At 43.2% G+C, this 25,063-nt stretch overlaps 1 long non-coding RNA gene across 4 annotated transcripts in view; it reads right to left on the reverse strand.

The window, feature by feature from the left end:
- Positions 1-25,063, reverse strand: part of LOC147015289 (uncharacterized) — a 30,035-nt gene that overhangs the window by 2,029 nt on the left and 2,943 nt on the right. For all 4 annotated transcript variants that reach the window (XR_015050277.1, XR_015050274.1, XR_015050276.1 and 1 more), the window contains exons 2-3: positions 23,684-23,793; positions 1-4,091 (exon numbers count right to left, since the gene is read on the reverse strand). The exon at positions 1-4,091 is cut by the window's left edge and continues 2,029 nt beyond it. This is a non-coding gene — a long non-coding RNA (uncharacterized LOC147015289). The remainder of the gene's footprint in view (positions 4,092-23,683; positions 23,794-25,063) is intronic.

A 25,063-nucleotide genomic window follows, 5' to 3' on the forward strand; every position in this document is an offset into this window, starting at 1 on the left:
GGGGTGAGGCTTCACAGCATTTCTTTAGACAAATGGAAATGAGACGTTTGATCATAAATACTCCAAAAATGATTCCCACGACGATTAGGATTGCTGCCCCTACCAGGCGCAGTAACCAGTCTCCCCAGTCATGAAATATAGATCTCCACCCTGCGTAACCCTCCTTGCGTTCCACTCGATCGCTAGTGAGAGCTTCAAGCCTTATAGGTGAAAACACCTATAAGTGAAATGTGTTCTTCTCTGGGAGGTTACTGTATTTTCACAAGATTTCACAACTGTACTCCAAAAGGGTTCTTTAGGGGCCCATGGAACTTGGGTAATTAGAGATGCGTGTTGACCCCATATGAATCCTATTTGTGCAAAGTGCCCCCGCTGGGTTTTGTCTTGCGTTTTGTTCTGCCAAGCCACTTCTGTCTTTTCTGCATTTTCTGACATCCCCCCCTCCCAACAGGTTTTGTCATAGCATAAGACCATCTAATCGATTTTATTTCCTCGTTTCGTTCTATCAAATCGTAAGTTTCCTCGGCTTGGACGCAAGACAGTTCTATGAGCTGCTGTGGCTGGATGGTTGTCAGCCCTCTGGAAATGAGTGGTGCGGTCTTGCCAGGTTCCTTTGAAAATATCTTTACCTTATCTAGTTCTTGGTTGTATGTTTTCCCCAACCTTGCGTATTCACCTGCTTCCATTCTTTCTCCAGCCGCTCCCCTCCTATGTCGCTGTGGGGTTGGTACTGGTTCATTTCCGTGTCCCCCTTTGCCACGGAGGTGTATACGGTTTCTTTGGCTTGAGTGTGTTAGTGTGTTGCCTAGTGATAGGTCCCCCCACAAAGGAGTAGTGTGGGAGTTGCATGTTGTGTCGTCAAAGGTTCTGTCACTGTCTCCGTTACTACAAGGTTTACAGCATGCCACTGCACTGAACACTGCAGTCAACTGCAACATAATGACAAGTATTTGTGTAAAAGATTATTTTTAAATGATACCTCCGTACGAGGCTCCCACCATGACTAGAGCTTGCAGGACTGGAAGTTGCTCTGGGTGCGTGGTGAGTGGATGTGAAGGCCGAAGACCTTACTGTACACTACTGTAGATTTTGATCAGGCAAGCATACCTTCCATCCATCTCCTTGTCTGACGGCCAGTAAAGTGTTCTGGTGTTCGTTGCCCCATCTTGTGGTTCTGGGGCGCATCTCAATCTGTTCACCATTCTTCCTAACTCCCCTGCACTATGTCCGTTACTAACTGCCATTGAGATGTGCGGTGTTAGTCCTTCTCTGTGCTTCATTAGTTCGCGCTCTCTGGCGGCTTGTTTCACCTCCACCGCCGCTCCTTCCTTCCCGATCCATCGGTTGGTTGTCATCAGAGAGCGTTTGACGGTGTAATCTCTATGTGCTTTGGCCACGTATTCATAATCCTGCCCTGTTTCATCGTAGTCGACAGTGAGTGCAGTGCAAAGCCAATTCCATTCCTTCCATATCGATGTCGTTGCTAAGCAACCGTTACTCTACATCCCTTTAATTCCGCTTATGCTTCCCAAATCCAATGAATTTATCCTGACAGATAGAGGCTCATATAAAGACAACAGACATGCTTTTCTGTCCGCTTCCAGACAAACATCTCGACCCCGACAGGCAGAGAATCGAAACGCTCCCTCGTCAAGGCCACAAATGTCGCTTTTATGTACCGATAGCGCGTGCCTTATTATCACGTCACGTAGGTCAATGTCCTTATTAATTAATTTTACCACAAAGCTATCCCTTTAAAATCTAGTTTGTCCACCATTTTCAAGATCAGCCGCCTCGAGAAATTCTCGTACATTGCTCCGACAAGCAGGCACGTTCACAGCAGGGTGTTAATTGCACTTTCAAGTTTGACAAAGCGCGCTGGGCCCATGCGTGATTACGTCATCACGCACTCACATGAGCAATACGTCTTCTCAGCGCGTTGGTTTTTACGATCAAACTCGCGTAACAAATATTTGACGACATCTCAAATACGTTCGTTTTAAATCGGAATTTTTACAGAATCCTATGAAGGGCGTCTCCAAACTTTGTAAAATGTGCTAATCCATCTCGTAACCCCTCACGATAAGCTGTCCTTCGACGGGACGATTTCGTGCTATCGTCGCGCCTGTTAAATCCGACGGCACGTCACGTGACTCGCAAAACCCCATAAAAGAAGTTTTTTTTTTCCCAGATTTACGAAAATCAAGTATAAAACATGCTTAATGACCCCAACAATGAAACAGAATTGAAACTGACGTTAAAACGAACCCGTAACGTCGATCAGCCTTACGAAACATGCAAAGTGGAAACAGAACTGAATTTGAATTTGAAATCAAAATGATGCTCCGTGGAGACCATCCATTTATCACGTACGGTGTTCAAAGCCAAAACAGCATACAGAGTTTATCGGACCATGAGAAAACCCGAACATTGGTCCATTTGACATCCCACAGCACGAGTACTGTAGGGAATTCTCACACATAATCCCCAAACTGTCTGCTGAAGTGGTTTTAATTATTCAATTCCCCATCGAGTTCACACACACACGCACACACACACACATACACACACACACACACACACACACACACACACACACACACACACACACACACACACACACACACACACACACAATGACCCCATCACTGAATTAACAACACGTGCAGAATCGGTCATCATCGTCCTTCCTCCGGATTTGGTGTGCGCAATTCACCTCGTCCAAAGTCTTCACATTAACGATGACGACCAATCATTATCTCCATACAAACATACAAGTTGTTCCACACATACAAGTTCCAGGTTGGAACACTCAACTTACGTCTAACACAAAACTCAACCTTCCCCACCACATTGTATTCACAAATACATCCAAACAGGTAACTTCTACAAACAGCCCTTCTCCTGGCTCATTAACTTTGTGTTTTTTCCCCGTTGGTTCAAGATTCCCTCTGAATTCTAGTACTCGTTCCTTCATCGATCTCAATTCACTTTCTCTAAACGGTCTGTACACCGATTGAGCTGGCCCTCCTGGCCCCGCTGGAATTATTTCTTGGACCGGGTAGGCAGAGGCTGTGGCCAGCAGTCCCATGGCTCCCAGGTCCGGATACAAGCTTGGTGTGCTATTCACACACGCAGGTGGAACACCTGCATTGTTTCCCTGGTCTTCCCACCTCTGCACTGCAGTTACAGGGGTGGGAAGATTTCCCTTAGCTTGCATTCCCTTATTTTTTTCTCCCATTTTCTCGACTTTTTGTTCCACTAATTTTCTAGCCACCTCATTTACCTGTAAGGCTTCCTCCTCCCACATATCATACGCTCGCATGTCTGGCTCAGGTTTTACTTTATCATTCATTCGATGTTCTAGCCGGCTTGATAGGTTATCTACGATTTCTGATCTTAGAGAACCCCACCTTGGGAATGGGTGTGGATCCCCTTTTGTCCACCTTTCCCACAATGCCAATTGAGTGCATGACTTAGGTCCATATTTTTCATACATTAATCCCGCAGCTGTATTCGGGGGTGGGGCATCTTTATCCACTATTGATTTTGACGTCTTATTTCCCATATTTCCTTATTTCACTGATCCTTCCTAGAGTTTTCTTGGGCCGGGTTAGTGTTCTCCGCCTGGGGTGTTTCTTCACACTCCCAATGCACACTTCCCGCTCCCTCACCCTCCCAACGGGGTTTTCACACCTTTCCCTCCCCTCAATCTCCCGTTCGGATCCTGGCCCTGGCGTATTCTTGGGTCTCCCCCACGGTCTCCCAAAGGAGTGTCCTGGGGTTCCCCTCAATCTTCCAATGGGCCCTTACCTTCCCGGGTACCCCTTTCCAATGTGCAAATAAACCTCCTTCTCCCCTGGTTCGTTTTGACAGGGCAAGGACAGATCTCAGAGAGCAACGAGTATCCCCAGTGTGAGAAAGGAGGCAGCTTTCTTACCTTTTCCTTAAGCTGGCCGGCTCTTTCCTCCTTTGTCTCACCAGGGCTCTCGAGCTCCTCCTCGATCCGGCTAGCCCCCTGCTCGCTGCGCCAATTGTTGAGATCCAGGTGAGGTCCACAGTGATTAAGATCAAGCTTTGTTCCCACCGATCTTGGTAGAGAAGGGTTTATTACACATCAGACATATGCATATGGAGACAACAGGCTTTGAACACAATAGTCCACCCAGCCTAATCCTCTGGTGAGCGGTCTTTCGGTACTGCCTTATATTCAATTTACTGCGACCTTTGAATGACTGTGTGTCAAAGAGGATTTATTACCATTCATTAATCTATTGCATTCTCCTGTCAGTACTGCTGATAAGAGAGCACAGAGAGTGCAGAAACAACACCCTTGATTCCCTTAAAGAATTTTAAAAGGTAGCCTCCTACATGTTTTTAGGCCTTAACAGTTCTGGGCAGTAGTCCAACAGATTCCAGGTAGCTCAGCTGCCCGATTAGCAAGGTCATTCAAACGGTCGACAAGGCCAGCTGTGTTGTAACAATGTCAAAACAAGTTCCTTGACAGTGCACAGATAAACTAATGGGAAGATTTATCCTTTCCCTCTTTCCAATTGAAACTCAAGAGTTTTAACCAAACACTAGTAGACATGTTTGGTTGCTGTTAGAGTACATACAATCCCCGACATATATATATATATATATATATATATATATATATATATATATATATATATATATATATATATATATATATGTATATATATATATATATATATATATATATATATATATATATATATATATATATATATATATATATATATATATATATACACACACACATATATATGAATCCTCCACTATCTCGTCATCTCTCTCATCGTCACTGTAAAATGGCATCACTGTGGGCATTGGCTTCAGTTATCCACCAAAGACATTTACATTCGCCTCTTCCAAAACCTTGTTAATGAGAATGAAGTCAAGAAAGACTGTGAGAATTATATAGTTGATGAAACAGAACCACCAAAGAAACTGAAAAAAGCAGAGGACCCGGATGCTTCAGTATTAGAAATGAAGAAAGGAGAAAAAGCAAAAACAATGGGTCTCGAGACTTCACCCCAAGATATCTTTGAGTGTTTAAAGACAGACATGGTCTTCTCGGGCAGTACCAAGGAACGTCCAAATTAATTGGAGAAGGCATTCAATGCTTGAACACCATACCTCCAACATCTGGAGTGGCAGAGAGAAGTTTCAGTGGAGTGGGTCCCTTTGTTGCAAAGCATCCTTGATTGATGAGACTATTGACAAGCATTGTTTTCTTCCGTCTTATCTCATGCAACAGAACCAATAAAGCTCTTTCTTACCCTTTTCAGAAGTATTTAATATTTAATGATTTTTAATCAGTTGATCATTGATTAATTCGAACATTTCATCATTCATCACCTTTTCCCAAAAATGATTACTGAACCATGCTTTACTTGCTAATTGAGTCAACTTGAATATGAACAGAGCTGAAAATTGTGTGAAACTACATATTCACAGTTTCGATATTGGTGGCGAATCGCATTCAAGTCAGAGTAAAGCCATTTAACAGTCTTTAATCAACTTTTAGCAACAGCTACCTTTTGGTAAGTGACACACTTCCTTAAGGTCGATGGCCCCCAAAAGTTATATTACCTCACACCTTGTGGGAAACAGTCCTTCCTCGTGTGACATCTCGTATGTTGCACATTGTATTTGCAGCATGCTTCTATTTCCATCCAGAATGTGTAGACATTACATATGTGGTGGACACCTCTATGTTTGAGAGGCCCTTCAGGTGCTCATGAAGTCCTCATGAACCTTTATGTGCTTAAGAACAAATCGTGGAGGGTCACCACTCTGTTACTGGGTACAGAAATTTCTGCTGAGCCACCATTGGAGTACAACCCACAGAGGAAACAGAAACACCACAAGGCTTTACGTACGCACCACCAAACCGCTCAAATGATGACGACGATAGTTCGATGTATGTTGTGAGCTTTTTATTGAAGAAAAATCTTTCTATTTAAGAGCGTAAGGACATGATGAAATTTCACTGACTTACCAGGGCTGGCAGGATGACTTGGAGGTATGCATTCTTGCCTCTAACTTGCTAAAGTTCTCTAGCCTGGGTTCAAATCTTGTCCAGCTATAAATGGTCATCCCGTTATTTCACAGGCAGGGTGATGAAGAATCCTTGTGTGAGGCATGCCATGGATGGACAGGAAACTAGCGTCCCACCTGTCGGTATTAGTTGGTGTACGTTAAAGATCCCACAGTGTCGTTCATGGAGAATGGGCAAGCTATTCTCGCACCATGACCAAATTACAAATTCCTCATCGAACCAGCAGAGGGCATTGCATCAGCGGCACAGCCACGCCCTCAGTCAATGATGTTACCCCACAGCCTTGTGCTGTGCTGCATACGAACAAAGAAGAATCTGTGTGGTTGTGAGATGTATCAGTAGTTTATCCCAATGCATGCAATACATGGGTGCACCAAGGCATGGTGAAGCAGAGTCATGTGACCCGCCCCTGTTCCGATGCTGTGCTGTGTTGTGCCCGTGTCTGAATAAAACCTGTTGTTCCCACTTCAGAGCCTTCATCCCTGTCTATCGAGTACATTACAGTGGTGACGAGGATGTCTTCGTGCATCAGCATATTGCAAGAATACGCAGTGGATGATTATTGGGAAGACTATACCGAACATCTGAAGCAGTACTTCGTGGCAAACAAAATGGACACCGATGAGGACGCTAAAAGGCGGTGAGCTGTATTACTGACCTAATACGACGCTCCGACGTCCAGCCTCATCAAAGATCTTGCCTTAGCCAAACCTTCTGACAAGTCGTATGAAGAGCTCATCAATTTCGTTAAAAGACATTATCACCCTAAACCGTGTAAGACCGTCTCGAGATATAAATTTTATACCCACCATCGTCAAGATGGTCAGTCAGCATCCGAGTTTGTGGCTGATTTACGTCGACTCGCCGAACATTGTGAGTTTACAGATAAACTCGAAGAGATGTTACGTGATTTCTTTGTAATAGGCATCAATGGTGACTCAATTCTGCAGAAACTCCTCCTTACTGAATCCGACCACAATTTGGCTAAAGTCATGGAAATAGCCACTGAGTGTATGCAAACTGCCGAGAGCCTGCGTGTGATCTCTAACAAATCAAACGTTATCCAGCAGGACCCATCGGTTAACAAGGTAGCCTTTGGCTACAAGCAAAAGTGTTTTAGCAAGCCACCAAATTCACCTCCACCTCCTGACATTCCTGAATCTACCCGGAAGGTTGGGGTAACTTGATGGCATTGTGGTGGTAATCATCAAGCTCTCCAATGTCGGTACAGGAATTATACCTGTGACAACTGTGGTAAGCGGGGACACTTGAAGTGTCGTTGTTCTTGATCCAAGTCGAAGAACTTGTCTCCTGCTTATCACATTGGAGTGAACCCTGATGCAGTGGACGATAGGTCACAGAGCACAGCCTGCAGCTGAGAGTCAAGTGAGAAACTTTATGAGGCTTTCTCTGTTGGAACAAAGAGCTCTGATGCTCCAATTATAGTTGATGTAACAATTGATAAGATACCGGTTAGGATGGAAGTTGATACTGGCACTTCCACATCAATTATGAGAGAGAGCAAGTTCACCTCCATCTACCCTCAAAAATGGCTCCTGCACTCCAGCCTGTATCTACTGACTTGAGAATATTCACCAAGGAGGTGATTCCTGTAGTTGGCTCAGCTAACGTAACTATAGGATATGGAAACAGCACTCATGTCCTTCCACTACTGATAGTGCATAGAGAAGGACCAAGCCTCTTCGGCCGAGATTGGTTACGAATAATCAGACTTAATTGGAGTGACGTAAACAGAGTCTCCAACTCTGATGCTGGATATAATACCGTGCTCAACAAGTACCCTGGCCTGTTCAGCAATGTTGTTGGCACCTTTGCAGGGCCCAAAGTGAGGATTCATGTTTCTGCACATGCTCGGCCATTGTTCCATAAGGCGAGATCTGTGCCCTACATGATGCGATCAATGATTGAATGTGAGCTTCACTGCCTGCAGAGTGAGGGCATCATCTCACCAGTCGAGTACTCCAACAGGGTAACACCTATCGTTCCAACACTCAAAGCAGATGGAACAGTGCGCATTTGTGGGGACTACAAAATGATGATCGACCGCTATTCAAAGCTGGATCGCTACCCTTTGCCCAAAGCAGAGGAGCTATTCACCACTCTCACGGGTGGCTAGACATTCAGGAAGCTTGACTTGACCAATGCTAATGCTCAAATGGAACTGGATGATGATTCCAAGCCCAATACATGCATCAACACTCATCGAGGACTCCACATGTACAATATATGCCCATTTGGCATACCCTCTGCTGCACAAATCTTCCGACGCAAGATGGAGACATAATTGAAAATTGTACCAAAGGCAGTCGTATACCAGGATGACATAATAGTGACTGGCAAGTCATAAGATGAACACTCCGAGAACCGAAACAAAGTCCTCAATCGGCTGTCACAAGCTGGGTTACGCCTAAGGCATGAGAACTGTACATTTATGGCACATGAAGTTGAATACCTGGGTCATCAAATCTCCTGTCAAGGCATTTTGCCCTCACCGAGCAAAGTTGAAGCAATTGCGAATGCACCAATGCCACAAAACATTTCAGAACTTTGTGCATTCCTGGGTATGCTGACCTACTTTGGTAATCTCCTGCCTTAACTAAGCACAACCGTTGATCCTCTGCACTTCTCCTCAGGAAAGGCGTTGTCCAGAAATGGGAAGCTGCCCAAACAAGAGTGTTCAAGGCCACTAAAACCATGCTGTCCTACTCACCGTTACTTGTCGAAGTAACGACCCATCCAAGGAACTTATTCTCAATTGTGATAGCTCTTCATATGGCATTGGGTGTGCGTTGTTGCAAACAAATGGAACTGGTAATCTCCATCCTGTTGCATATGCATCACGAACCCTATCTGACACTGAACGTCGCTATGCTCAAGTGGAACGAAAGGCATTCGCGTGTCTGGGGCACCTTAAAGATGCACCTATATGTCTTTGGAAGAAATTACCAATGAGGCTGATCACAAACCCTTGTTAGGTCTCCTGGGAGAAACCAGAGCCATTTTACCCACATCATCCGGTTGTGTACAACGTTGGGTGTTGACCCTTGCTGGTTTTGATGATTCATTGGTTTTTTACCGAAGGTAAGGTAAGGAAATGTACTGTGCTGATGCGCTCAGTCGCTTTCCGCTTCCCGTAACCATCCCAGATCCTCCACTATATGCCTGGTGTTGGCTTAATGGTGAGGGTGCTGGCCTTGGGATCCTAGGATCCTGAGTTCAAATCCCACTTGGCTGTTGAATTAATACCAGGTGGAGTTGACTCTTCCTGTCATCCTTCCGAGGTTGGCAAAATGAGTGCCAGGTTGCTGGTATCTTGTGTCGGAGTGGCAACCTGTCCAGGATTGTGCCCAATAGCCAAGGAGACTGCTTAGGCAGCACCAATGCTCTGCACAGAGTATGGTCCCAATGGATGGATGGATGGAACCTCCACAATCTGACAATATCATTCATCTCATGGCTAAGTCATTCACGATGAGGCACCTGTAACCGCTTCGCAGATTGCTTGTGCGACCAATGGCAATCCAGATTTGTCACAAATTAAATGCGGTGTTATGTCAGATAATTGGGCATCACTACCGGAAGGAGCGAAACCATACCTCATCCGGAAGGATGGGCTCTCTATTGATGCAGACTGCCTGCTTTATGGTAGCGGATTTATAATTCCGCCGAAACTCCACTATTAGTGAACTAAACAAGGACAAATGTGTCCAAGAGCCGCGTCCTAAAGGAAGGAGAAGAAGGAGAAGGAGAAGAAGAAGGAGAAGGAGAAGAAGAAGAAGAACGCAGAGCTTTCTTGGAGCCAGCATTCGCTACGTGAGATGTGGCAAAAATTATCAGTGAACTCCACAATGCTCATCCAGGCATAGTCACCATGAAAGCTATTACCCGAGCCATATTTGGTGGCCTGGTTTGGACAGTGACATTGAGTCTAGAGCACGCCATTGTTACACTTGTCAAGCCCATGCCAAGACCCCACCACAGTTTCCATTGACCATGTGGTCATGGCCATAAAAACCATGGTCCAGACGACACATCGACCATGCTAGTCCATTTCAAGAGAAGCTCTTCCTTACTGTAGTTTATGCTCCCTCCAAATGAATTGAAACTCTCGTGGTGCCATCCTCATCCTCTGCTGTAACAATTGAAGCTCCACCTACCATATTCGTGCAACATGGTATTCCAAACTTCATTGTATCAGTTAATGGATCGTCATTTACGAGTTCAGAGTTTCAGAACTTTTGTAAAATGAATGGCATTAAGCATGACACACCTGTCCCCTACAAACCTGTCAGTAATGGTCAAGCCGAACGTGCTGTTCAGATCAACAAGAATGGTCTAAGCCGTGTCAAGGAAGGCTCCATTCAATCTTGTCTAGCTCATGTGTTGCTCAACTACCGCACCAGACCACATCAAACCACCGGTCGCTCCCCTGCCAAGCTTCTGATGGGTCGTGAATTGACAACACGGTTATCATTAGTGCACCCGGACGTAACGGTCGAGGTCGAGAATAACAAGTATCAATAGAAACGTAATCACGACCAAACGTCTGTATACAGCAACTTCCAGATCAATGATCCTGGATACGTGTTGAACTCCGGATGAGGAACCAAGTGGTTATCTGGCATCATTGTTGATAACATTGGTAAAATGATGTTTCTTGTGAAGTTGTGTGATGGTAGATGCATGTGTAAACATGTTGACCAACTCAGGTTACGTCATGGGGAGCCAAATATTGAACCGACTCAAGTGCCTTTGTCACCCACTCCTGTATTAACACCATCTGTGTTTGAACCTGAGATGTCTCCTCATGGAAGGTTTTCACCCATCAATGTACCTGAACTCCTTCCTAACCCTGTACCCCTTATTGAGAAGCCCGCAGCAGTTGCAAGCAAGAACATCCCTCCACTAGCCCTTAGAAGATCAGCACGTGTCTGGAAACCTCCTGAGCATCTTGGTTTGTAGAAAAAAAATAAGTTCAAATTGCAAACATACCCCGTGGGAGTTCATTCGTACAACTCTCAGGTGAGCGATAGCCACGGACAACAGATAGTTTTGAAAATTGGTAAGATTTTCATCGCATCAGAAAAAGAAACCAGAACACCTCACAAGAGTGAGGCTAGTTTCATATCATCATTTGCGACTTGATTTTGCATTGGGCATCGCCCAGCGCATTGAAAAAATTTTTTTAATAACAATTTTAAGAAAATGGGCCGAAAGGGTTGGAATTGTACTTTGGGCATATTTACTGCCTGGAGAATGGTCTCTAGAATATACCTGTCAAGTTTGGTTCAGTTCTGTTCACTAATAACCGAGAAATAACAATTTAAAGAACATGGCCCAAATTGTGTCGTTTCTCGGCCCAAAGGGCCGGAATCACACTTGTGGCTCAGTCATTGTCTGAGAAATGGTCTGTAGAATATACCTGTCAAGTTTGATTCGGTTCCGTCCTCTAATAACCGAAAAATAACAATTTTAAGAAAATGGGCCGAAAGGGCTGGAATCGCATTGTGGGCTCCGTTACTGCCTGGGGAATGGTCTCTGGAATATACCTGTAAACTTTGGTTCAGTTCTGTTCACAAATAACCGAGAAATAACGATTTTAAGAAAATGGGCCAAAATGGGCCATTCCTCGGCCCCAAGGGCCGCAATTGCACTTTGGGCTCAGTTAATGCCTGTACGTATGTGTCGAGTATATGCCTGTCAATTTTCATCGAATTTTGTTCACTAATAATGGAGAAATAGATGTTCAAATTAACTGTACACAAGAAAAGAAAGAACATGAGCGGTGCTTCGCACTGGGGCGGGGTGAAGCAGTCATGTGACCCGCCCAAGTTCGATGCTCTACTGTGCTGTGTTGTGCCTGTGTCCGAATAAAACCTGTTGTTCCCACTTCAGAACCTTCGTCCCTGTCTATCGAGTGAGTGCATTACAGGTTGCGCCTCGGCATGGTTCATCACAAGTCCGGTTTTTCCCGGACATGTTCTCCTTTTCAGTCCTTAAATCACCGTCCAGTGGGTTTTTTAAAAAAATATCTAAAAATGTCCAAGATTTTGCCATTTTTAACTTTTGCAATTTCAAGGGGATAAATTTTAAGATTTGGGATACTTTTTTTTTTAAACATTATTTCCATGGTTAAACCATTTTTGTACATTTTCTTACGCTGATAAAATGCGGTTATGTAATATTTGGATCAGAACAGTTTGGTACAGGTCTGTACTACTTCATCATGGCGTAATGGACATGTTTGAGTGTCCCTCTGCAGAGTGTGCTTTTTTTTTTTTGGAGTGTCCCTCTCTGGAGTTTCCTCTGTTTTGAAAGTTCAAATATGGTAACCCTAGTCTTGATGGCATCCCCCAATAAATATTCGGGACGTGTTTCTACGACTATATACTACGTCTTTAACAGCCCCCAACTATTCCCATCTTGTGGGGTTGGTCGTGTCAGGATTCTGGCAAAGCCTATCATTCAATTGTGTTTGATCCATAAACTGTTTAATGTTCTGGCGATAACTCGTCAATTCTTTGTGAAAGACACAATAGGATTTTTAATATGCACTTACTGATGGCATAGCAAACAGGACACTCAAACCTAACATCGATCCGAGAGACAGCACACTTTGTGACGTAACACCCTGGCTGTGAAACACCAATGTGAGTTTACAGGTGGGTCAGGAGTCAAACCCAGACTAGACAGCTCAAAAGTTAGTGCGTTATTTCTGTATGCTACCATCCATGGGACTGGTACGCAGCCATTTAAGGACATGTCCTTTGATGTCTTCATCATTCTTTAGGTTATTATTAAAATGTGATTTTAGTGGTGGCAAGAGATGAGAAGTACATGATGACAATTATTAATTGTACAGGGATGACTGGGAGCTTCGCAACCCACCTATTGAGTGGTAATGGTCACATTTTGCGTGTAACGATGAGCACTTATATCGTGCAGGTAAAGTCATGCCCTGAGACAGCATACCTGGCTGTGTTCACATTACTTGTGTTATCTCACTTGAGCCATAACCGCAACTGAAAAATATGTAACTAAACAAAAATAATTACAAATCGACATTTACGAACTGAAAGCGTATCGCATTAGAGGGAATCTTTTTATTACATGCTTACATGATAAACAATACCAAGTTATGTTGCACTGGTTTGTTCTGTCGTGTTGACTGTGATTGTGTGTCCCTGCAGAATGAAATATGGACAACACAAGTAATGAGAAGAATCACCCCACGAATGAATCGATCCCGAGTTTGTTCAAGCAGAGCAATCGAGCGAAGAAAACAACACGTTTCAGATGAAAAACAATTATTAGCAATGAGCGAAGGGCGATGGCTGTCTCACCTGTCCAATGCGTCACAATTACGCGTTTAAAAATGCATGCAGGGGGTGTGGATATAGGCTGAGATATAAAAGATGACAGGCTGAGTCAACCCTACCTGGTATTGATTCAACGGAAACAGGGCTCAAACTCAAGACCCTAACCATTATGCCAACACCAGGCCTAATGTGTGGACAAATGGGCCTTTTCATACCTGATGAGGAATTCGAATTCCGTTTGTTGAGAACACGATGTACTTGCTCTCTCTCATAGTGCAGTTTTGCTCGTTTGTAACGGAAAAAAACAATATTATACCATGGCAACCTTTTGACACATCATTGCCCATTAGGATACTCACAAAATAATACTGAGGACAAAGGACAGTGATTGATGGAAATGAACCATCATGAATAATGAATCGGTGGAAATAAGCCATCATGAATAATGAACAGGCGGAAATGAGCCATCATGAATAATGAATAGGTAGAAATGAGCCATCATGAATACTGAATAGGTGGAAATGAAGCATCATGAATAATGAACAGGCGGAAATGAGTCATCATGAATAATGAATAGGTGGAAATGAGCCATCATGAATACTGAATAGGTGGAAATGAGCCATCATGAATAATGAATAGGTAGAAATGAGCCATCATGAATCATGAACAGGCGGAAATGAGTCATCATGAATAATGAATAGGTGGAAATGAGCCATCATGAATAATGAACAGGCGGAAATGAGCCATCATGAATCATGAACAGGCGGAAATGAGTCATCATGAATAATGAACAGGCGGAAATGAGTCATCATGAATAATGAATAGGCGGAAATGAGTCATCATGAATAATGAACAGGCGGAAATGAGTCATCATGAATAATGAACAGGCGGAAATGAGCCATCATGAATACTGAATAGGTGGAAATGAGCCATCATGAATAATGAACAGGCGGAAATGAGCCATCATGAATACTGAATAGGTGGAAATGAGTCATCATGAATAATGAATAGGCGGAAATGAGTCATCATGAATAATGAATAGGCGGAAATGAGCCATCATGAATAATGAACTGGCGGAAATGAGCCATCATGAATAATGAATAGGTGGAAATGAGCCATCATGAATCATGAATAGGCAGAAATGAGCCATCATGAATAATGAATAGGCGGAAATGAGCCATCATGAATAATGAATAGGTGGAAATGAACCATCATGAATACTGAATAGGTGGAAATGAGCCATCATGAATCATGAATAGGCAGAAATGAGCCATCATGAATAATGAATAGGTGGAAATGAGCCATCATGAATAATGAATAGGTGGAAATGAACCATCATGAATACTGAATAGGTGGAAATGAGCCATCATGAATCATGAACAGGCGGAAATGAGTCATCATGAATAATGAATAGGCGGAAATGAGTCATCATGAATAATGAATAGGCGGAAATGAGCCATCATGAATAATGAACTGGCGGAAATGAGCCATCATGAATAATGAATAGGTGGAAATGAGCCATCATGAATCATGAATAGGCAGAAATGAGCCATCATGAATAATGAACTGGCGGAAATGAGCCATCATGAATAATGAATAGGCGGAAATGAGCCATCATGAATAATGAATAGGTGGAAATGAACCATCATGAATAATGAATAGGCGGAAATGAGCCATCATGAATACTGAATAGGTGGAAATGAACCATCATGAATAATGAACAGGCGGAAATGAGTCATCATGAATAATGAATAGGCGGAAATGAGTCATCATGAATAATGAATAGGCGGAAATGAGCCATCATGAATAATGAACTGGCGGAAATGAGCCATCATGAATAATGAATAGGTAGAAATGAGCCATCATGAATAATGAATAGGCGGAAATGAGCCATCATGAATCATGAATAGGCAGAAATGAGCCATCATGAATAATGAACTGGCGGAAATGAGCCATCATGAATAATGAATAGGCGGAAATGAGCCATCATGAATAATGAATAGGTGGAAATGAACCATCATGAATAATGAATAGGTGGAAATGAACCATCGTGAATAATGAGTAGGTAGAAATGAGCCATCATGAATAATGAATAGGCGGAAATGAACCATCGTGAATAATGAATCGGTGGAAATGAGCCATCGTGAATAATGAGTAGGTAGAAATGAGCCATCATGAATAATGAATAGGCGGAAATGAACCATCATGAATAATGAGTAGGTAGAAATGAACCATCATGAGTAATGATTACATAGAAACAGACCATCATGAATAATGAATAGGCAGAAATGAACCACCATGAATAATCATCACAGCATTTGAAAGCCTTTATCCCTGAGCAGGGGTCAGCTTTTTGCAGGCTCCTATCTTGGTACCCTTTTTTGTGGCAATGTTTTTTTTATGGCCAAATGTCCTTCCTGACACCAACCCTTTAGTTGCCTTCAACCCTGCAGTGAAAATTACCAGTATACTAGTGCTCATTTCGCCTACCTTCGGAAGGATGACGGGCTGAGTCAACCCCCTGATGCTAACTCAGCGGACAGCGTGGCTCGAACTTAGGACCCCGACGATCCCAAGCCACCACCTTAACCACTAAGCCACACCAGGCTCATGAACCATCATGAATAATGAATCAGTGGAAATGAACGATCATGAATAATGAGAAGGTAGAAATGAACCATCATGAACAACGAATAGGCAGAAATGAATCATCATTAATAATGAAGAGGCGGAAATGAACCATCATGAATAACACTGAACAACAAATTTCAAAAAAATTTTTTTACTGGTGATGTGTAAAGTGATTAAGACTAATTTGGGTACGCTGATTTCAAAAATCATAACCGTTTTGCTGTATCACGTCAGGATTTTCAGGAACAGAAATATTCCCATTGCCTAGAAGTCAGGATTTCAATGAAATTTACATATGTCTTTAACATGTCTATTTCGTACAATTGTTGTTAACTTGTGTTATATTTCTTTCTTTCAGATAAAGATGAGTAGGCGTTCCTGTACCAACCATCCTGACAACTTCTGTTATGTCTGTGGTCGGTATACCAAAAAAGATCAACAGCGAAGTATATCTACAGCAGTGAAAATGAAGGCCGCCTACTTTCACTACTTCGGGTGTAAGGTGGGGGACCAAGAACAGAGCTGGGCACCACACATCTGCTGCACAAGCTGTCACACAACCTTGACTCAGTGGTTGGTGGGCAAGCGCGCGAGCATGCCATTTGCGGTGCCCATGATATGGCGTGAGCCGCAGAATCATCATGATGATTGTTATTTCTGCTGCACAAGCATCGCCGGCTTCAACAAGAAGAATAAAGGTCACATCAAGTACGCTGACTGCGTCTCTGCTCGTAAACCTGTGCCTCATGATGACGAGAACCCCGTTCCAACACCTCCAGCTGATCAGAACATAGCTGTAAGCAGTGGTGAAGAGGATGGTGATGATGAACCTTTTGAACCCGACACTCAAGAATCACACCTTCTGAACCAGGGAGACTTAAATGATCTTGTAAGAGATCTCTCGCTGTCAAAGGCGAAGGCAGAGCTGCTTGGATCAAGGCTGCAGCAGTGGAATCTACTTGAACCTAACACCAAGATATCCTTGTTCAGAGCATGTCACAGAGACATGGCTGAGTTATTTGAGATGGAAGACACGATGACATTTTGCAGTGACATCAACGGTCTGTTGAAAGAACTTGGGTGCGATCACGATCCTGCAGACTGGCGCCTCTTCATCGACTCGGGGAAGAACAGCTTGAAGGCTGTTTTGCTCCACAATGGCAACGAGAAACCATCAGTCCCACTGGTTCACGCGTTCAGCATGACAGAGACCTATGAGACTATGCGGCAGCTGCTTGATTCCATCAAGTACAATGACTTCAACTGGCACATCTGCGGAGACTTGAAAGTGGTGGCGCTGTTGTTAGGGCTGCAGTCAGGCTACACGAAATACATGTGCTTCCTTTGTCTCTGGGATAGCAGAGACGACAAGAATCACTGGACGAAGAAAGATTGGGAAGAGCGAAAAGAGCATGTACCTGGTCGACACAACGTGAAGCATGTCGCCCTTGTCGACCCAGCCAAGGTTTTCCTTCCACCACTCCACATAAAGCTCGGCTTGATGAAAAGTTTTGTACGGGCAATGGATCTGAATGGGCGTGGGTTTTTATAAAGGAAAGGTTTTGCAACACCTTGTCGGAGGCCAAGATCAAGGCTGGTGTCTTTGTTGGACCGCAAATCCGACAGATTATGAAGGACGAAACTTTTCCGACAACTCTAAACCCCAAAGAGCTGGCAGCGTGGAGGAGCTTCAAAGCTGTGACGGACAACTTCTTGGGGAACGAGCGCGCGGACAACTATGAAGAAATAGTGCAGCAGCTGCTGGAGTCCTTCAGGAAACTTGGCTCCAGGATGTCCCTGAAAATCCATTTCCTACACCAGCACCTGAACTTCTTCCCTGACAACTTGGGAGCAGTCTCGGACGAGCACGGCGAGCGATTCCACCAAGAGATTTCACTCATGGAGACGCGTTACCAAGGGCGGCACAACCCGAACATGATGGGCGATTTCTGCTGGTTCCTGCATCGTGAAACTGACACAGAGCAGCACAAACGCAAAGCCAAATGCCTAAAGCATTTTTAATTACATTCTAGTGGAGTTTTTCTGTAATTTCTATAATTTTGAAGCATTCATGATGAAATAAATGAATAAATGAATTTTTGTAAATTTCATTGAAATCCTGACTTCTAGGCAATGGGAATATTTCTGTTCCTGAAAATCCTGACGTGATACAGCAAAACGGTTATGATTTTTGAAATCAGCGTACCCAAATTAGTCTAAATCACTTTACACATCTCCAGTAAAAAAAATTTGTTGTTCAGTGTAATGAATGAGTAGGTGGAAATGAACCATCATGAATAATGAATAGGTGGAGATGAATCACAAAAGTACATGCAGAAACATCATGCCAATTAGCTGAGGGCCAGTACGGGGGAGGGGTGTGGTTTTCATGATGACTCACCGTTGACTGTGGTGGAGTTGTCACACGGTCAAGCCATCATACTAAGAATAGATATAAAGTTCGGACAAATTTTCTCTGTCTACAAGGAATAGTATTTGTTGACCTGATGAATGTGGCCTCCATTGCACGAAGGTGAGCTAAACTGCGTCCTCCACTCAGGATTTTAAACCAGCCAAGACGATATTGCTCTGCACACTGATGATTATTCAGTAAATGGTTATCAATTGCAAGGGCACAGGGAATAGTTGTTGTACTGTGTACATTCTTACAAGCCCAAGTTGGTCGTCTCTGTTCGGTTGACTGACCCCGTCTGATTAACAAAGGCATGTGTTGTTTAATGTGATCCTTCAATCTGAAAGATGAGCGACCCACATACCTAGCGTCACACTGGCACTGAAATTCGTAAATATTCTTACTTGTACGAGACACGGGCAGAACATCTTTTTGGACTGATGGAAGCAACCCGCGGGTGGTGAAAACCACTCGTGGTTGAAGAGCATAGTAAGAATGGGACACAGTCTGTTTGATCTGGTTTTCAAACCATTCAGACACTTTGCCTTTCCAAGGTAGACGTAGGTATACAGGACATTTACCAGGTCCGATTATAGGATTCTTTGATGGGTTCAGGAATTTGTATACATACGAGTACGTGTGTGGCCGTACGTGCAAAAAAAATAAATAAAAACTTTCAAACCGCAAGCCAGAAACAACAACCACACAGGCCGTTCCTTCGCTCTCGCGTGGCCGTACGTGAAACCGCCCCAAAAAACAAACAAAACAACTTTCAAACAACCACACGGGCCGTTCCTTCGCTCTCGCGTGGCCGTACGTGCAAACCCCTCCCCCCCCCAAAAAAAAACTTTCAAACAAACACACGGGCCGTTCCTTCGCTCTCGTAAACGACGACTGGATTGGGGCATTGTGTTTATCTATAAATGCGCAGAAGAAATCGAGAAATTATTAGAATACAGTAAGTCATCACTATCCGGAAGTGGTGCGTGCCGGTACGGAATGTTCACATGCATTCCACGAATTATCGCTTGTATTGAAGTAACAACTGCTGTGATACTTCCACACACAGAGTTAATGAAAATCCAAATTAAAATCAAGTTTACCTCCCTGTCTTTGCTTGCCATGACATTCGCTGCCATTGACCATTGCCACTCCTACGCCACGGTAACCAAGGCACCGATCCCCATCGTAACCGGCACGGCCCGTGACGTCATCGTCGGCCGGCCGCGCACCGGCCTACGCAGCAACGTGTCTTGTAATTGGTTTGGTAAATAAATGGCCGCAGCACCGTGTCCTGTCATTGGTTTGGTAAATAAATGGCCATAACTTGGGAATCACTTATCCGATTAATATCAAATCTTGAAAAGGCACATCCTCAGGTCCTCAGAAATATAGCTGGCAAGTTTCAATTAGATCAGACCAGTGGTTGTTGGGAAACAGCGGTCACAGACACACAGACACACAGACACACATTGCTGGAATTATAGATAGATGAAATGAGGTCAATGAGAGGACAAATGAAGGGGTTGAATGCAGACTGCAGAGCAATGAGTAAGGAAACCCGTCGTTGTGAATCGTTTTTACCACTAAATTGAGATGTATTTCGTTGGCAAGCATGTTGAGTGGAGCTCAATTCCTTAACACTTCCAAAGGCCACATCGTTTTGACAATTGGAAACAAAAAAAAGTTGTGCACTTTTTTTGATAAAATATTTTTGGAACAATTTTTCTTCAATAAATAAATAATAATAAAACTCGTCTCCATGTACATTGTACACACCTTTATCTCGTTAGCACCTCTTCATAAACAACATCGCTGAGGAAACGGCGCTTCTTCTATGTTTCCTCGTCCAGGGCAAGAATACGAAGGCTTTTAATGGCCAATTATTCAATTAGCGCCAACGTATTTTGCCTTTTCGCAAGGAAAACACGAAGAGGAGAGGATAGTAGAGGAGAGGAGAGGAAAAACCCGTAATGGCGAACGCGGCTGAGTTTCTCTTGACCATCGACCACGGCTACGCAGCAACGCTTCCTGTCATTGGTTGATATAAAATGGCCGCAGCAACGGTTCCTGTCATTGGTTGGTAAATAAATGGCCATAACTTGGGAAGCACTTGTCCGATTAATATCAAACCTTGAAAAGGCACATCCTCAGGTCCCCAGCAATATATCTGGCAAATTTCAATTAGATCGGACCAGCGGTTTTCGAGAAACAGCGGTCACAGACACACACACACACACACACACACACACACACACACACACACACACACACACGCACACACTGCTGGAATTATATATATATATATATATATATATATATATATATATATATATTTTGATGTGTTCGGGATACCCATTATCAAGAAGAATAGTCTTGATGGTCTCAATATCAGCATGGAGCTTATCTGTGGAGCAGATCTTTCTTGCTCTATTGACCAATATATCAATCTAATCTTGTATCTGGAGGAACTGTAAGAGTCCCACCTAGTATACTGTCCGGTAAAAGTAGAATTGCGGTAGACTGCGGTTTTATAAGGAAATTTGTGTTCTACAGTGTTCAATTATATAGTTCAATTTAAATTAAAATTAAGATTTTAAAGGTCGTCGAAAACAAATTTCGGAAGTTTACCACCGTTGATGCACCATCTTTTACACGTTACATCAGTTCTTCTTGCCTGTTGTTTGTGTCCTTTATGACGAAATGAAAAACAGTGAGTTTTCTCTTTGGAATGATTTTCAAGTTTACTTGACTGCGAGACATGCAGACAGACGATAAAAAATTATCTCACATGACGAATTCAAATCGGGACAAATTCAGAGCCAAAGTACTGCTAAACTACAGGTTTGTTTTCCGATTCATGTTCAAATTATGACATTCAGTTGAAATTAAGTTGTTCCTCGATCATGTAATGAAGTTTGTGGAAATAGACAGACAGACAGACAAACAAAGTGATTTTTGCTCTGTCCACGTGGGGTAGAAATTATTCTGGAAATTGATGATGAGAAAAAGGGAGTTCAATCGCTCAAGGTCGGGAATCGCACACAAGTTCTTAAAGAGCCGTAGAGGTTGCAGATCCCCTGCTCTAAGCCATCCTGCCTGGCCCACATAATAAATAAATAGATGGCCCCAATTTCGTCATTAAAATATATTCAACCGATGTCTTTCTGGGATCCGTGATCCGTATGATGACCATTGTGCAACCTCTGAAAGACACCAATTATCACTGCATCATATATGTAGCTCAGAGGTGAGGTCACGTGGCCATCCATAAACTACGCAACACATTTTTGGAGAAATTTGGACACCCCAAAACATCATCCCCCCCCCCCACCTTTCTTCCCCTGCATCCACCTCTACGCGTTACGTAATATATAGACATCATCTATGACACGTGCCTCGTCTTACAGACACACTGAACAGTGCAGAAATTGTGCACGTTGCCAAAAATGCACAAAAACCATAATGTTTATTATTACTATTATTCCTAATATTTGGAAAGCAACTACAGGCATGCCATGATGTATTTGCTCTCTGTGTACCGCATCCCACGCAAAGGCTTTTATCAAATACTCACACCACAAACAGAGTCTGCAACTGGATGTCGGGACAGCATGCCGTGCCCTTAAGGGATATACACACGCTGCGGCATGAAACATGTTCACCACACCCAATAAATCAACGCTTGATGTCGAGACAACAAAGTCATTGGAAAAAAAATACATTCCCACATGATGACGTCAAAGTTTTCCCGAGCAGGAGGCGTGCTTTTTTAATCCTTAAATTGGAAGCACAGGAGGACACTGTGGCCAATTGTCATTCAGAAAGACCAGAACAACCTCCTGTCATGTACGACCGACAGGCCTTGGTCATTTTAAATGACCTCCTGTAATAAGGCCAGCGTTAGGACATTAAAGATCCCAAGGTGTCCTTCGCAAAGAGTAGGTGAGTTGGCGCAGGCACCTTGAAACAAATCACAAGTTTTTGCTTTCACCTGTAGGAGGCACTGCATCAGCGGCACAGCGGTACCCTCAGAAAATGATGCTACCCGCAGCCGTGTGCTGCATCCGAAAGAAGTAATTATTTTTGAATAATTTGTCCTCACATGGCATGTTTGTCATGGTCTTAATCTATAGGTAGGGATTACAAGTTAAACTAGAAAACATCTGAAAATGCAAAGCCCGTCCGTGTCCACTTTGTACTCAATCAAAAGTTGACGAAAACGGCAGTTAAAAAAAATTGTACATTTTATCAACTTGTGTTCTCCACAATGTCATAATAAAGTTTTGGTGAAGCTTTGACGACAAAAGCTCAATTGGTAAAAATGTTACGACCCGGACATACACACTGAATCTCAATGGAAAACAAGGATATTGATTAATCTATTTCTGGCTGGTCTACCACTTCGCTGATGACGTCATCCTTACAATCCTGCGTTCCCTGTTAGGAGTAGAATGAGGTGTGTGAAGTTTCAAATTTTTTTTCCGAACAGCTGTTTCAGACATATGTTGTAATTTTGTGCATTTAATCCAAGATGGCTGCCTTACCACGTGACATATGACGTCACAATTACGATTAAAATATTCTCCATTGGGGGTCCTGAAATCCTGAAAATTTTGTGACCATAACACAAGTGGTTGCTGAGAAAAAAGTATGTTAAAAAACAATAGAGGGTCGAACAATGATAAAAAATAGGACCACTGGACCTTGTAGCTTATGTGGGCCTTGTCCTCATGTTGTGTCGCAAATTTGGTAGAATTCTGACTGGTGGGTCTGGAGAAGAAGATTTTTGAAGGAATTTACTGTCAGCCATTTTGACCTGTTTAAAGTCACCTGACCAGAACAAGCTTTGCAATCCCCGTTACCAGTCAGGAGTGGAACCTTGCTGGCAAATTTCAGTCAAACGGGTCCAGTGGTTTGGCTGGAGAAGTCAAAATAGGAGATGGACGGACGGACGGTGTGCGATGACAATGCCTTACCTGGAATTTCAATTCCACATAAGCTAAAATTTATCGTGTCTGGATCCAGATCTTGACCCAAATCAAATCAATTCATTCTTGTCCCTCACCCAACCTGTAAACCAAGTTTCGTCCGAAACCATCTCCAACTTTTTGAGATATCCTGCTCACAGACAAACAGACAGATAGACAGGGATGAAAACATAACGTGTGTGTGGTGTGGTGTGGTGTGTGTGTGACTGCCGCCACTCACTTGTGTTACCAAGAAATGGTGGGAACTCCGAATGGGACACCTCTCATCCACGGATAGTCATCATATTTCCCCGAGTCCGATTTGCATCCACGAACAGAACAATTGAAGACCTGAGTGCAAGAAGTACTTTAGTCACAAAATAACACGTTTGAGATATTGAGGATCAAAGTTTTCAAAACATGCTGCAGATACTTTTTTTAAAAGGTGGCATACTATGGAGCCTGTTGCTGGTTCCCGGGGCTATACGGAGCAGACAAACTCTTTTTTGTGGAAAAATGATCCTTTATTACGAAGAAAACAAGAAAATTAGTTTTGGACTTAAGTACTTTTTGTGCCTAAAAACCTGGACTTAAGTACTTTTTGTGCCTAAAAACCTGGACTTAGGTACTTTTTGCGACAAAATGGCTGGACTTGGGTACATTTAACACACAAAGCCCTTTATTGCTCATTTTTGATTGCCAGTCATTTTTACTACGTCTCATGGGGCTGCACAGTGTACATACATCCAATACATGGGGAATCTGGGTCTGCACTGCACTGCACTGCACTGCCACATGCACAGTTTGATGAGGGCTCAAAAGCTGATGACGAATGTAGTGCCTTTTTCAGTACCAGCAAAGTATAATGCATAGAAACTTCATACCTGATGCTTTGGCATCCTTCATTCTCTTTCTAGCCCAGTCTCCAGGGTTTCTTTTTCGTTTTTTGCTCCCGTCATGCTTGTTATCAGGGTTATCCTCATTCACACCATGCTGTCCGGCCTCTATGGTCGCCATTTTCACAGCTCGTCACGTGACGCATACTAGCATTTTGATTGGACAGTCATGGACTTAGGAACTTCTTCCTCAAACATTATGGACTTGGGTATTTCTTGCACTACATTTTAGTGATTTCAACAATGACCATATACTAATATACAGGACTTGAGTACTTATTTTCAGAATTTTTTGGTATCAAATGATGCTCTGGCCATTATAGATTACTAGTGCGGGCCTGTACATGTGTGGCCGTACGTGCGTCCCGTACATGGGTGGCCGTACGGGCAAACCAAAAAAAAAAAACTTTCAAACCGTGAGCCAGAAACAAACACACAGGCCGTTCCTTCGCTCTGGTAAACGACGACTGGATTGGGGCATTGTGTTTATCTATAAATGCGCAGAAGAAATCGAGAAATTGTTAGAATACAGTAAGTCCTCACAGTCCGTAACTGGTGCGTGCCCATACGGAATGTTCACATGCATTCCACAAATTATCGCTTGCATTGAAGTCACAACTGCTGTGATACTTCCACACACAGAGTTAATTAAAATCCAAATTAAAATCAAGTTTACCTCCCTATCTTTGTTTGCCATGACATTCGCTGCCATTGACCATTGCCAC

Source organism: Eptatretus burgeri, chromosome 12, assembly GCF_056783735.1.
Source record: "Eptatretus burgeri isolate ZD-2024b chromosome 12, Ebu_testis_v1, whole genome shotgun sequence".
Taxonomy (NCBI): domain Eukaryota; kingdom Metazoa; phylum Chordata; class Myxini; order Myxiniformes; family Myxinidae; genus Eptatretus; species Eptatretus burgeri.